Genomic DNA, 15,189 nt, shown 5'->3' with positions numbered 1-15,189 from the left:
GTTTCCCCATCTATTTCCCATGAAGTGATGGGACCGGATGCCATGATCTTCGTTTTCTGAATGTTGAGCTTTAAGCCAACTTTTTCACTCTCCACTTTCACTTTCATCAAGAGGCTTTTGAGTTCCTCTTCACTTTGTGCCATAAGGGTGGTGTCATCTGCATATCTGAGGTTATTGATATTTCTCCTGGCAATCTTGATTCCAGCTTGTATTTCTTCCAGTCCTGCGTTTCTCATGATGTACTCTGCATATAAGCTAAATAAGCAAGGTGATAATATACAGCCTTGATGTACTCCTTTTCCTATTTGGAATCAGTCTGTTGTTCCATGTCCAGTTCTAACTGTTGCTTCCTGACCTGCATATAGGTTTCTCAACAGGCAGGTCAGGTGGTCTTGTATTCCCATCTCTTAAAGAATTTTCCACAGTTTATTGTGATCCACACAGTCAAAGGCTTTGGCATAGTCAATAAAGCAGAAATAGATGTTTTTCTGGAACTCTTGCTTCTTCCATGATCCAGCGGATGTTGGCAATTTTATCTCTGGTTCCTCTCCTTTTCTAAAACCAGCTTTAACATCAGGAAGTTCACGGTTCACATATTGCTGAAGCCTGGCTTGGAGAATATTGAGCATTACTTTACTAGCGTGTGAGATGAGTGCAACTGTGCAGTGGTTTGAGCATTCTTTGGCATTGTCTTTCTTTGGGATTGGAATGAAAACTGACCTTTTACAGTCCTGAGGCCACTGCTGAGCTTTCCAAATTTGCTGGCATATTGAGTGAAGCACTTTCACAGCATCATCTTTTGGATTTAAAATAGCTCAACTGGAATTCCATCATTTCCGCTAGCTTTGTTCTTAGTGATGCTTTCTAAGGCCCACTTGACTTCACATTCCAGGATGTCTGGCTCTAGGTCAGTGATCACACCATCATGATTATCTGGGTCATGAAGATCTTTTTTGTACAGTTCTTCTGTGTATTCTTGCCACCTCTTCTTGATATCTTCTGCCTCTGTTAGGTCCATACCATTTCTGTCCTTTATCGAGCCCATTTTTGCATGAAATGTTCCCTTGGTATCTCTAAATTTTTTTGAAGAGATCCCTAGTCTTTCCCATTCTGTTGTTTTCCTCTATTTCTTTACATTGATTGCTGAAGAAGGCTTTCTTATCTCTTCTTGCTACTCTTTGGAACTCTGCATTCAGATGTTTATATCTTTCCTTTTCTCCTTTGGTTTTTGCTTCTCTTCTTTTCACAGCTATTTGTAAGTCCTCCCCAGACAGCCATTTTGCTTTTTTGCATTTCTTTTCTATGGGAATGGTCTTGATCCCTGTCTCCTGTACAATGTCAGGAACCTCATTCCATAGTTCATCAGGCACTCTATCTATCAGATCTAGGCCCTTAAATCTATTTCTCACTTCCACTGTCTAATTATAAGGGATTTGATTTAGGTCATACCTGAATGGTCTAGTGATTTTCCCTACTTTCTTCAACTGAAGTCTGAATTTGGTAATAAGGAGTTCATGATCTGAGCCACAGTCAGCTCCTGGTCTTGTTTTTGCTGACTGTATACAGCTTCTCCATCTTTGGCTGCAAAGAATATAATCAATCTGATTTTGGTGTTGACCATCTGGTGATGTCCATTTGTAAAGTCTTCTCTTGTGTTGTTACAGAGATATTATTGGGCCTTATGGTAGAGGCAGCGACCTGGCATTTTGCCCCATGGATTACAAGATTGGTAACAAGGATTTGATTTTTAAAAGATTGATATGGGTTGATTGTTACATATAGTCTGTTAACTCTAAAGATGTACTCAGTTTACCCCACCACGACCCACCCACACCTGGTTCAGCTTTAAAATTCAACAGCTACACTGAATTATGTTTGCTCTATAAATCCATCTTTCTACTGAATGAAATATTCAAGGGGATAGGCTTGAGTGAAAGTGTTAGTTTCCCAGTTGTGTCAAACCCCTTGCAACCCCTTAGACTATAGGCTCCCAAGCTCCTCTGTCCATGAAATTGTCCAGGCAAGAGTGGTGGAGTGGGTTGCCATTCCCTTCTCCAAGGGATCTTCCCAATCCAGGGTTTGAATCCAGGTCTCCCACATTGTAGGCAGATTCTTTACTGCCTGAGCCACTAGGGAACTGTTTGCTTTATTAGTTCAAACTTTCTACTGAATGGGTTATTCAAGGGGATAGGATAGAATAGGTTGGGTATCATAGTTCAATTGCCAGAACGGGCTCCAAACATGTATACATATGATCACCTTCAATGATTTAAATATTGTGAGGTAGGAAGCCAGGCTGAACATTGTATGGCAATATCACTTAATCCAAGAAGACTTTCAGAAATTCAAGTGAATGTATTCCTAAATTAGCTACGTTTTTTCCATTTGTATTGTTAGACCAGTTAGAGCACATATCCCAAGGCATATGTTGAAAGACATTATGGAAATATATAAATAGATGCAAGAGTTTATGTTTTGAAGTATATTAATAACTCATTAAAGTCATAGTTTATCCAAAACAAATAATTACATCCGTGTTCAATTAGTTCAACAAATATTTGTTGACTGCAGTTAGCTGGACAAAGGGCGATGGGGAAATAGAAAGGAAAAGACTGTAAATATCCTGCGGACGTGTAATGTGTTTATCTTCTGCCTTTATTTGATGGAGATACAAAAAAGTTTATACATTCTGTAAAAATCTTTCAAAAATGACCAAAAAAATGAACATTGGTATAGAAATCTGATATACTTGATTTTTTAAAATATTTTTATAAATTTCTTTATAATATTTATAATTTCTGATTTTTATAATCCCTCCTGGCACACCTAGCTTAAAAGTCTGCTTGATGTTGATTTTCCAGAGTGGGTGTAGGACTTTGGGAACACTACATGGTGTAATGTGATTCAGCTGAATATATTCGTATTCGTATGTATGTGACATTAGTTTTCCATCAATACTGAGTACCAATCTAGAGGGAGAAGACATATTAGAAAGATAAGAAAAACTTGGAAATCATGGTTGGAGAGTTGGAACATCTTCAGTGTATTTCCTTGGGATTAATCCTTGGGTACTTTGTAGATATTGCCAATTCTTTCCTCTTTTCGCATCTCCACCCAGTCCCTTTTTCTCTTCATACTGATTCAGTCCAGGGTCACTCACAGTCCCTTTCAATTTGGACCAGACATTGTAATAAGAAAGCTAATCACAGCTCTGACTGTTTAGCTAGTGGCTGTTGATGATTTGAGAAATTCTGAGAAATTTCTGAGAAAAATTGATTTTTTATGAAGTTTTCAGAGGGGATGTTAAACCACTTCAAAACAGAATTATCTTTGAGCCTGTAAATACAAAAATGATACAGTGTAAGTTAATATTATTTTTCATTCCTCATTCATAGTAGTGACTTTAATTGGCCACATTTAATTTCTTTTATATATGTTTGAACCAAAAATTTGGAAAATTTATGACACTGTATCATATGTAACAATAGTGTACTTTATTATGATTATGTGTATTATCTTGTGTTTAGATGAATAGAATCAAAAGTGCCTCAAATTTTATTATTTTCCCTAATAAGGTAAATGATTAAATGTCAAATGAAGCTAATAAATATAGTCCTCTGAGATCACAGAGCCATATAGAAAGCTGAATTGCATTTTCATATAAAAAGTTAATTATTTTCTTTTAACATGGATAGCATAGTACCTCAACTTCTTCAAAATATTTTAGAAAAACTAGTTGCAGTCAGAAGTCTGCATTTTGAAAAACAAAAGAATAGTGAATATACATTCAAGGAAAGACAATAAACCACACTGCAGTAACTTATTTTTAACATCCAGAGACAGATGACAGATGGCTTTGATCTCATCTTGGCATTAATAAAACTTTAAGGAAGTTAGCTCCTCCCACCTAATAACATGCCAAAGGTCACTGTCACACTCAAACACCTCCCTATGCAGCCCCTCTTCTGTGCATGTTGATTTTTATCTAGGAATGGTTTCGCTGACTTTCCCACAGGCAAGTTACCCCTTTCACTGTGTTGAGTGTTATTTTAGATGTCTCAAAGACTTCGGCTAGATTGTCTTTTTCTGTTTATCAGTGTAATGGTTTTTCTGGTGTGATATCATTCACCTTATCTTTTAATTTCTTAGAGCCACGGGGTACAACTGTCTGTGATTGTGTCTGTCATGAATGCCTCAGACAGGAAAGATTGTAGTTTGGGACAAGTGCCACAAAGCAGCTTTAGTTCTGCCATCACTCTTATTTCACGGAAATGAGGGCAAGGGCTTAACATTTTTGGATTTCATCTGAATTGGAAAATGTAAATGACCACCTTCAGCATCATATCAATAAAAGGACATATACAAGACTAAAATGGGCTTACCTGGTGATGATGGACCTTCCAGAAATATACAGTGAAATAAAATATCAGTCCAAATGAACAATGAACACTAAATCCTTGTAGGAAGTGATTTGATATGAAAAAGAAACCACTTTGAATGTGATGCTGTCCCTTACACTCTAATTCTGTAGTGGAAGACAATGGGAGCATCAATTTGTTTTTATTTTTATTCTATAAATGTATTGACTTTCACTTTAAAACTTTAAAAAATTGTCTCACATCATTCTCCTTTAGAAAATTCTTCAGCAGCTTTTCACAACATTATTTTCTTTTCTAAATACATATCCTAGTTTTAAAAATGTTGATATCTTAATTTACTACATTTAGGTCTGTCAGTTTCTATTAACTGTTATAGCTATATATGGGCTTCCCTAACAGCTCAGTTGATAAAGAATCTGCCTGCAATGCAAGAGACCCCAGTTTGATTCCTGGGTCCAGAAGATCCCCTGGAGAAGAGAAAGGCTATCCCCTCCAGTATTCTTGAGCTTCCCTTGTGGCTTAGTTGGTAAAAAATCTACCTGCAATGTGGAAGACCTGGGTTTGATCCCTGGGTTGGGAAGATCCCCTGGAGAAGAGAAAGGCTACTCACTCCAGTATTCTGGCCTAGGAATCCCATAGACTCTATAGTAATCTAGTAATACTATGTACTGGGCTTCCCTGGTGGCTCAGAGGTTAAAGCGTCTGCCTGCAATGTAGGAGGCCTGGGTTCGAACCCTGGGTTGGGAGGATCCCCAGGAGAAGGAAATGGCAACCCACTCCAGTATTCTTGCCTGGAGAGTCCCATGGATGGAGGAGCTTGGTGGGCTACAGTCTACAGGGTCGCAAAGAGTCGGAGACGACTGAGTGACTTCACTCGCTCACTCAATGCTATATGGTAAGTTGCTAAGAGGCCATGGAGTGCTGCATATCAGCCTTCCCTATCCTTCATCATCTCCATGAGCTTACTCAAACTCATGTCCATTGACTTGCTGATGTCATACAACCATCTTGTCCTCTGTCGTCCTCTTCTGCTCCTGCCCTTAATCTTGTCCAACATCAGGGTCTTTTCTAATGAGTTGGCTCTTTGCAACAGGTGGCCAAATATTGGAGCTTCAGCTTCAGCATCAGTCCTTCCAATGAACATACAGGGGTTGATTACCTTTAAGATTGACTTGTTTGATCTCCTTCTAGTCAAAGGGACTCTCAAGAGTCTTCTCCAACACCACAGTTCAAAAGCATCAATTCTTCAGCACTAAGCTTTATGGTCCAACTCTCATATCCATACATGACTACTGGAAAAAAAACATAGCCTTGACTAGAAGTACCTTTGTCGGCAAAGTGATGTCTCTGCTTTTTAATATTCTGTCTAGATTTGTCATAGCTTTTCTTCCAAGTGGCAAGCTTCTTTTAATTTCATGGCTGCAATCACCATCTGCAGTGATTTTGGAACACAAGAAAATAAAACTCAACTGTCACTGTTTCCATTGTTTCTTGATCTATTTGCCATGAAGTGATGGGACCGGATGCCATGATCTTTTTTTTTTTTTTTTTTTTTGAATGTTGAGTTTTAAGCAAGCTTTTTTCACTCTCCTCTTTCACCTTCACCAAGAGACTCTTTGGTTCCTCTTCACTTTCTGCCATAAGGGTGGTGTCATGTGCATATCTGAGGTTATTGATATTTCTCCTGACAGTGTTGATGCCAGTTTGTGCTTCTTCCAGCTCGACATTTCTCATGATGTACTCTGCAATAAGTTTAATAAGTAGGGTGACAGTATACAGCCTTGACGTTCTCCTTTCCCATTTTGGAACCAGTCCATTGTTCCATGTTCTTACTGTTCTAACAGTTCTAGCTGTTGCTTCTTGACCTGCATACAAGTTCAGGAGGTAGGTCAGGTGGTCTGGTATTCCCATCTCTTTAAGAATTTTCCACACTTTGTTGTGATCCACATAAAGACCTTAGCGTAGTCAGTGAAGCAGAAGTAGGTGTTTTTCTGGAATTTTCTTGCTTTTTCTTTGATCCAATTTATGTTGGCAATTTGATCTCTGATTCCTCTGCTTTTCCTAAATACAGCTTGAACATCTGGGAGTTCTTGGTTCATTTACTCTTGAATCCTGGCTTCAGGAATTTTGAGCTTTGCTTTGCTACCATGTGAGATGGGTGTAGGTGTGCTTCACAACAAAAGAAGCCACCTCAATGAGAAATCCACACACCATCGCTTGAGGATAGCCCTTACTCCCTGAAACTAGAGAAAAGGTATAGGTGAAATGCACGCAAAGCTGTAAGACTAAGAATCTGTCACCAGTTAACTGATGGTTTGCCGGAGATTGTGTTGCCTCTGCCTCCTAGACGGCTGATGTGTGGGTTTACAGGGAGGGAGGAAGCCTGTCTGTGCATGGAAAGTGGGGGAGTCCCCTTGAGACCCTCTTGGGCAGCTGGGCTTTGGAAGGGTATGTCATCTGTGTTCCCTGGCACAAACTTACATCCTTGGTTTAGGGCCACCTCTGAGTTCACAGCACTCAGAGAGCCGGCCATAGTAAATGTGGCATCTGGCACAGAAATGGTGCATGGATGGGTATGGAGCATGGGAGTGTGGACAACCCTTGGCAAGTACCCCAGCCCCCTCCCCAGTACTCCAGAGAGCCTCTTTAAAAAAAAAAAAATCTATTTATCTGTTTACACCGGGTCTTAGTTTCATCTTTACCATCTGAGCCACCAGGGAAGCCCTTCCTTTTGGGACAGAGATCTTTGTTCTTTGCTGTGGCATGTGAACTCTTGGTTGCGGCATGGGGGATCTAGTTCCCTGATCTCGGATTGAACCCAGGCCCCTGCATTGGAAGCATGAAGTCTTAGCCACTGGACCACCAGGGAAGTTCTCAGAGACCCTCTTTTTAAAATAGAACTGCACAGAAGTGGGCAGCCCCTCCATCAATTTCCTGAGTGTTCCCCGTTTCCACTCTCTGTCCTTCCTGGGCCTGCTCTATCCTTTATGCACTAGGCGATCAACCCAGGAGCTGAGCTCCAACCAAGGGCACCACACCCTGGAGTCAAGTCCACGGCCACATCCCTGCTTGGAGTTGGGCCAGGTTATGCTGACCTGTTGCTGAGGGTTAGGCTTCCAAAACTGACCACACTGGCTAATTGGGTTTTCTTCATTGCTTCTGGGACATTTTACACTAAACCTTTCAGTTGCATTAGATGGCTCCATCCTTCTCTGGGAGGCAGGTATGTATCTTCATTTTCCATAAGAAAATGTAAAACTCAGAGCAGATGCCACACTGATTGAGAACCCAGTACTGGAGTGTGAGCATTGTGACCACAGGAACGGTCTGAACTCATTCAACACTGCATCCATCCTGCAGGGTCTGGGGTGATAGGCAGTGCAGTAACTACTTGTCAAATGCAGGAATGAATGTGTTCGCTACTATGCATAGCGGTGCTGTTCTTCCTCATGATGTGACTGGCCATGACCACATCTGCACCTCCCTTCCCATTCTCTGACCACATCTGCCCTTCCTCCCTTACCATTTCTACCTCACTGGCCTATGTTCAAATTCTCCAAAGTGCCTGACTCCCATGCCAGGACCTTTGCACATGCCATTCCTTCCACCTGGACTGCTTTTTTGCCTCTTGAGCTAACTTCTGTCTGTCCTGCAGGTCTCAAGGTGTTGTTCCCATACCCTCCACCAAAGTAAAAGTCCTCGTTTTAATCTCTATTTTTTTCTTTGTTATTTTTAAAAATTTTACTTTAAATTGAAGTATAGTTGATTAGCAATGTTGTGTTTCAGATATACATCAAAGTATATATATATTTGTATGTGTCCTTTTTCAAATTGTTTTCCCATTTACATTATCACAGAATATTGAGCAGAGTTCCCTGTCCTCTATGGTAGATCCTTGTTGGTTATCTTTTAATTTTTTTAATACATAAAAAATATTTTTATTGGAGTAATGCTATAACTATATATATAACTGTATAAAATATTTTTCTTTCCAAAATGGAGCATTCTTTACTAACATCCAGTCATGAAATTTCCATTGCCAACAGGCTGATAAATACTTGACTTTCCATGTGGTCATTCTGATATGTGTAATGTTCAGACAATTAAGAGATGGTTAATTAGATGTCATTTTATGTTAGATTTAAAGAAGCAGATAATCTGCATCACAAGTCACTCCTTAATAGCACTATAATCCATTCAGGAGAAAGAAGATATATTTCAATTAAAAATAATAAGTAATAGGTATTTTACATACTAATTGATAGCCAGATTAAAGATAATTATAATGGCATCCAAGAAATACATATTTGAAGATTGGAATAGTTTAAGAAGCATTCAAAGATGAGGCTATACAGTTGACCCGTGATCAATACAGGTTTGAACTGTGAATTTTTTTCACTAGTAATTGCCATACTACTGTATGACCTGCCATTGGTTGAATCTAAGAATTCAGAATTTTGGATGCACCAGAAGTGTAGATCAGATCATATCAGATCAGTTGCTCAGTCGTGTCTGACTCTTTGCGACCCCATGAATCACAGCACGCCAGGCCTCCCTGTCCATCACCAACTCCCGGACTTCACTCAGACTGACGTCCATTGAGTCAGTGATGCCATCCAGCCATCTCATCCTCTGTTGTCCCTTCTCCTCCTGCTCCCAATCTCTCCCAGTATCAGAGTCTTTTCCAATGAGTCAACTCTTCACATGAGGTGGCCAAAGTACTGGAGTTTCAGCTTTAGCATCATTCCTTCCAAAGAAATCCCAGGGTTGATCTCCTTCAGAATGGGCTGGTTGGATCTCCTTGCAGTCCAAGGGACTCTCAAGAGTCTTCTCCAACACCACAGTTCAAAAGCATCAATTCTTCGGTGCTCAGCCTTCCTCACAGTCCAACTCTCACATCCATACATGACCACAGGAAAAACCATAGCCTTGACTAGACGGACCTTTGTAGGCAAAGTAATGTCTCTGCTTTTGAATATGCTATCTAGGTTGGTCATAACTTTCCTTCCAAGGAGTAAGCGTCTTTTAATTTCATGGCTGCAGTCACCATCTGCAGGGATTTTGGAGCCCAGAAAAATAAAGTCTGACACTGTTTCCACTGTTTCCCCATCTATTTCCCATGAAGTGGTGGGACTGGATGCCATGATCTTTGTTTTCTGAATGTTGAGCTTTAAGCCAACTTTTTCACTCCCCACTTTCACTTTCATCAAGAGGCTTTTTAGTTCCTCTTCACTTTCTGCCATAAGGGTGGTGTCATCTGCATATCTGAGGTTATTGATATTTCTCCTGGCAATCTTGATTCCAGTTTGTGTTTCTTCTAGTCCAGTGTTTCTCATGATGTATTCTGCATAGAAGTTAAATAAGCAGGGTGACAATATATAGCCTTGACGAACTCCTTTTCCTATTTGGAACCAGTCTGTTGTTCCATGTCCAGTTCTAACTGTTGCTTCCTGACCTGCATACAAATTTCTCAAGAGGCAGATCAGGTGGTCTGGTATTCCCATCTCTTTCAGAATTTTCCACAGTTTATTGTGATCCACACAGTCAAAGGCTTTGGCATAGTCAATAAAGCAGAAATAGATGTTTTTCTGGAACTCTCTTGCTTTTTCCATGATCCGATGGATGTTGGCAATTTGATCTCTGCTTCCTCTGCCATTTCTAAAACCAGCTTGAACATCTGGAAGTTCACAGTTCACAAATTGCTGAAGCCTGGCTTGGAGAATTTTGAGCATTACTTTACTAGCGTGTGAGATGAGTGCAATTGTGCACTATTTTGAGCATTCTTTGGCATTGCCTTTTTTGGGATTGGAATGAAAACTGACCTTTTCCAGTCCTGTGGCCACTACTGAGTTTTCCAAATTTGCTGGCATATTGAGTGCAGCACTTTCACAGCATCATCTTTTGGATTTAAAATAGCTCAACTGGAATTCCATCACCTCTACTAGTTTTGTTCATAGTGATGCTTTCTAAGGCCCACTTGACTTCACATTCCAGGATGTCTGGCTCTAGGTCAGTGATCACACCATCGTGATTATCTTGGTTGTGAAGATCTTTTTTATACAGTTCTTCTGTGTATTCTTCCCATCTCTTCTTAATATCTTCTGCTTCTATCAGGTCCATACCATTTCTGTCCTTTATCGAGCTCATCTTTGCATGAAATGTTCCTTTGGTATCTCTGATTTTCTTGAAGAGATCCCTAGTCTTTCCCATTCTGTTGTTTTCCTCTTTTTCTTTGCATTGATCACTGAAGAAGGCTTTCTTATCTCTTCTTGCTATTCTTTGGAACTCTGCATTCAGATGTTTATATCTTTCCTTTTCTCCTTTGCTTTTCGCTTCTCATCTTTTCACGGCTATTTGTAAGTCCTCCCCAGACAGCCATTTTGCTTTTTTTGCATTTCTTTTCCATGGGGATGGTCTTGATCCCTGTCTCCTGTACAATGTCACAAACCTCAGTCCATAGTTCATCAGGCACCCTATAAGGATCAACTATTAAGTTATACATGGATTTTAAACTTTGCAGAAGCCTGGTTCCCCTAACCCCCAAGTTGTTGAAGAGTCAACTGTAAATTGAAAATTTAAGGAAAAAAAGAGAATTTTATGGGCATTCCAAGTGGGATTTACTTTATAGCCAACTACAGTAATAAAACTACAAATGATAATTCAAGAATAAATATACACACCCAGTTCAGTGAAATAAATGACAGTACAAAATTCAAATTCAGAAGAGGGAATGATTGCAAGAGTTGAGGGAGAAGGGCAAGATACCAGTGACTGCAGAGAATCAGGCAGAATTAGAGACTATGTGTCCTATCCAAATGCATCAATACAAATATAGTTTAAACATCCTTGTGAATATTTGGACCCATGTTGAAAAATTTGTGACATTATAATAGAGGTGAAATACAGATGGTTGTAGGAAATCTTTTAGAAGTTAAATTCCAATAGTTAATTTGAAAACAAAACAAAACAAACAAAACTGGTGAAAGCAATGCAGATTATTTCTCTAAGCAAAGTCTTGCATTGTGGTGGTTTAGGGAGTAAGTTGTGTCTGACTCTCTGCATATCTATAGACTGTAGCTCACTAGGCTCCTCTATCCATGGGATTTCCCAGGCAAGAATACTAGAGTGGGTTGCCGTTTCCTTCTCAAGGGGATCTTCTTGATCCAGGGATTGAACCTGTATCTCCTGCATTGCAGGCAGATTCTTTACCGACTGAGCCACCAGGAAAGCAAATCTTGCATATGGACCGTTATTTTGTAATTTCACCTGTATATGATAGAAAGAAGCATTTTGACAAGCAACTACCATGAAATTTCCCATCACCCTAGAGAACTCCCCTGCAACTTTTGTAATATCAGCATCACTCCACTCCACATCACTCATGTTAGTAGCAACTGGTTTTTCCATATTATCAATGTTGTTCTTTGTTTACTGTTGTCCAATACTTCATTGTGTAATTTCATAATAATATATACATTCATTCTCCTGTTCATTAATATCAAGATATTTACGAGTGGGAGACGGTATTTAGACAAGAACATATAGGAAACAACAACAACAACAAAATAGTCCCAGAACTCTGAAAATGTAAGGCAATAAGGTGAGACCCTTGCTACCAGAGTATACACACATATTATAAGGCTTCAGTGATATAATTAATGTAAAGCAAAAAGATAGGACACTGGAAGACGAACTCCCCAGGTCAGTAGGTGCCTGATATCCTACTGGAGATCAGTGGAGAAATAACTCCAGAAAGAATGAAGAGCCGGAGCCAAAGCAGAAGCAACACCCATATGGGGATGTGACTGCTGATAGAAGCAAAGTCCAATGCTGTACAGGGCACTATTGCATAGGAACCTGAAATATTAAGCCCATGAATCAAGGCAAATTGGAAGTGGTCAAACAGGTGATGGCAAGAGTAAATGTTGACATTTTAGGAATCAGCAAACTAAAATGGACTGGAATGGGTGAGTTTAACTCAGATAACCATTATATCTACTAATGTGGGCAAGAATCCCTTAGAAGAAATGGAGTAGCCATCACAGTCAACTAAAGAGTCCAAAATGCAGTACTTGGATGCAATCTCAAAAACAACATTATGATCTCTGTTCATTTAAAAGCAAATCATTCAATATCATGATAATCCAATTCTATACCCTAACCAATAATGCTGAAAAAGCAGAATTTGAATGGTTCTGTGAAGACCTACAAGCCCTTCTAGAACTAACACCCCAAAAAGATGCCCTTTTCATTATAGGGGACTGGAATGCAAAAGTAGGAAGTCAAGAAACACCAGGAATAACAGGCAAATTTGGCCTTGGAGTACAGAATGAAGCAGGGCAAAGGCTAATAGAGTTTTGCCAAGAGAACACACCAGTCATAGCAAACACCTTCTTCCAGCAAAACAAGAGAAGACTACACATGGACATCACCAGATGATCAATACCAAAATCAGACTGATTATGTTGTTTGTGGCCAAAGATGGAGAAGCTCTATAAAGTCAGCAAAAACAAGACTGGTAGCTGACTGTTGCTCAGCTCATGAACTCCTTATTGCCAAATTCAGACTTAAACTGAAGAAAGAAGGGGAAACCACTAGACCATTCAGGTATGACCTAAATCAAATCTCTTACAATAATACAGTGGAAGTGAGAAATAGATTCAAGAGATTAGATTTGATAGACAGAATGCCTGATGAACTATGGACAAGAGGTTCAAGACATTGTACAGGAGACAGGGAGCAAGACCATCCCCAAGAATAGGAAATGCAAAAAAAGCAATATGGCTGTCTGAGGAGGCCTTACAAATAACTGTGAAAAGAAGAGAAGCAAAAAGCAAAGGAGAAAAGGAAAAATATACCCATTTAAATGCAGAGTTCCAAAAATAGCAAGGAGAGATAAGAAAGACTTCCTCAGGGATCAGTGCAAAGAAATAGAGGAAAACAATAGAATAGGAAAGACTAGAGATCTCTTCAAGAAAATTAGATATACCAAAGGAACATTTCATGCAAAGATGGGTTCAATAAAGGACAGAAATAGTAAGAACCTAACAGAAGCAGAAGATATTAAGGAGAGGTGGCAAGAATACACAGAAGAATTGTACAAAAAGGATCTTCATGACCCAGATAATCACGATGGTGTGATCACTCACCTTGAGCCAGACATCCTGGAATGCAAAGTCAAGTGGGCCTTAGGAAGCGTCACTACGAACAAAGATAGTGGAGGTGATGGCATTCCAGTTGAACTAATTCAAATGCGTAAAGGCGATGCTATGAAAGTGCTGCACTGATTATGCCAGCAAATTTGGAAAACTCAGCAGTGGCCACAGGACTGGAAAACATCGATTTTCATTCCAATCCCAAAGAAAGGCAATGACAAAGAATGCTCAAAGTACTGCACAATTGCACTCATCTCACAGCCTAGTAAAGTAATGCTCAAAATTCTCCAAGAAAGACTTGAATAGTATGCGAACTTGAACTTCCAGATGTTCAGGCTTATTTTAGAAAAGACAGAAGAACCAGAGATCAAACTGCCAACATTGACCAATTATTGAAAAAGCAAGAGAGTTCCAGAAAAGCATCTATTTCTGCTTTATTGACTATGCCAAAGCCTTTGACGGTGTGGATTACCAGAAACTGTGGAAAATTCTGAAAGAAATGGGAATACTAGACCACCTGACATGTCTTCTGAGAAATCTGTATTCAGGTAAGGAAACAACAGTTAGAACTGGACACGGAACAACAGACTGGTTCCAAATAGGAAAAGGAGTATGTCAATGCTGTATAGCGTTACTCTGCTTATTTAACTCACATGCAGAGTACATCATGAGAAATGCTGGGCTGGATGAAGCACAAGCTGGAATCAAGATTGCTGGGAGAAATATCAATATCCTCAGATATGCAGATGACACCACCCTTATGGCAGAAAGTGAAGAGGAACTAAAGAGCCTCTTGATGAAAGTGAAAGAGGAGTGTGAAAAAAAATCGCTTAAAGCTCAACAATCAGAAAATGAAGATCATGGCATCTGGCATCACTTCATGGCAAATAGATGGGGAAACAGTGGAAACAGTGGCAGACTGTATTTTGGGGGGCTCCAAAATCACTGCATATGGTGATTCCAGCCATGAAATTAAAGGACGCTTGCTCCTTGGAAGAAAAGCTATGACCAACCTAGACAGCATATTAAAAAGCAGAGACATTGCTTTGCCAACAAAAGTCTGTCTAGTCAAGGGTATGATTTTTTTCAGTAGTCAGGTATGGATGTGAGAGTTGGACTAAAGGAAAGCTGAGAACTGAAGAATTGATGCCTTTGAAGTGTGGTGTTGGAGAAGATTCTTGAGAGTCCCTTGGAGTGCAAGGAAATCCAAAAAGTCCATCCTAAAGGAAATCAGTCCTGAATATTCATTGGAAGGACTGATGCTAAAGCTGAAACTCCAATGCTTTGGCCACCTGATGTGAAGAACTGATTTATTTGAAAAGACCTTGATGCTGAGAAAGACTGAAGGTGGGAGGAGAAAGGGATGGTGGAGTACAAGGTGATTAGATGGGATCACCAACTCAATTGACGTGGGTTTGAGTAACCTCTGGGAGTAGGTGATGGACAGGGAGGCCTGGTGTGCTACATTCCATGGGGTCGCAAAGAGTCGGACACGACTAAGTGACTGAACTATCTACCTAACTAACTAATGTAAACCCACACATAGATCAGTGAACCTAAATTCAAAACTCAGAAAAGTATCCTAGAACACAGAAAATATTTAATATGCCTGTTAATAGGAAAAGTTGGATCATTTTGTAAATGATTTTGGAGTA

Source organism: Bos indicus x Bos taurus, chromosome 15 (assembly GCF_003369695.1).
Source record: "Bos indicus x Bos taurus breed Angus x Brahman F1 hybrid chromosome 15, Bos_hybrid_MaternalHap_v2.0, whole genome shotgun sequence".
Classification (NCBI taxonomy): Eukaryota; Metazoa; Chordata; class Mammalia; order Artiodactyla; family Bovidae; genus Bos; species Bos indicus x Bos taurus.
Note: the sequence above shows the minus strand (reverse complement) of the source record.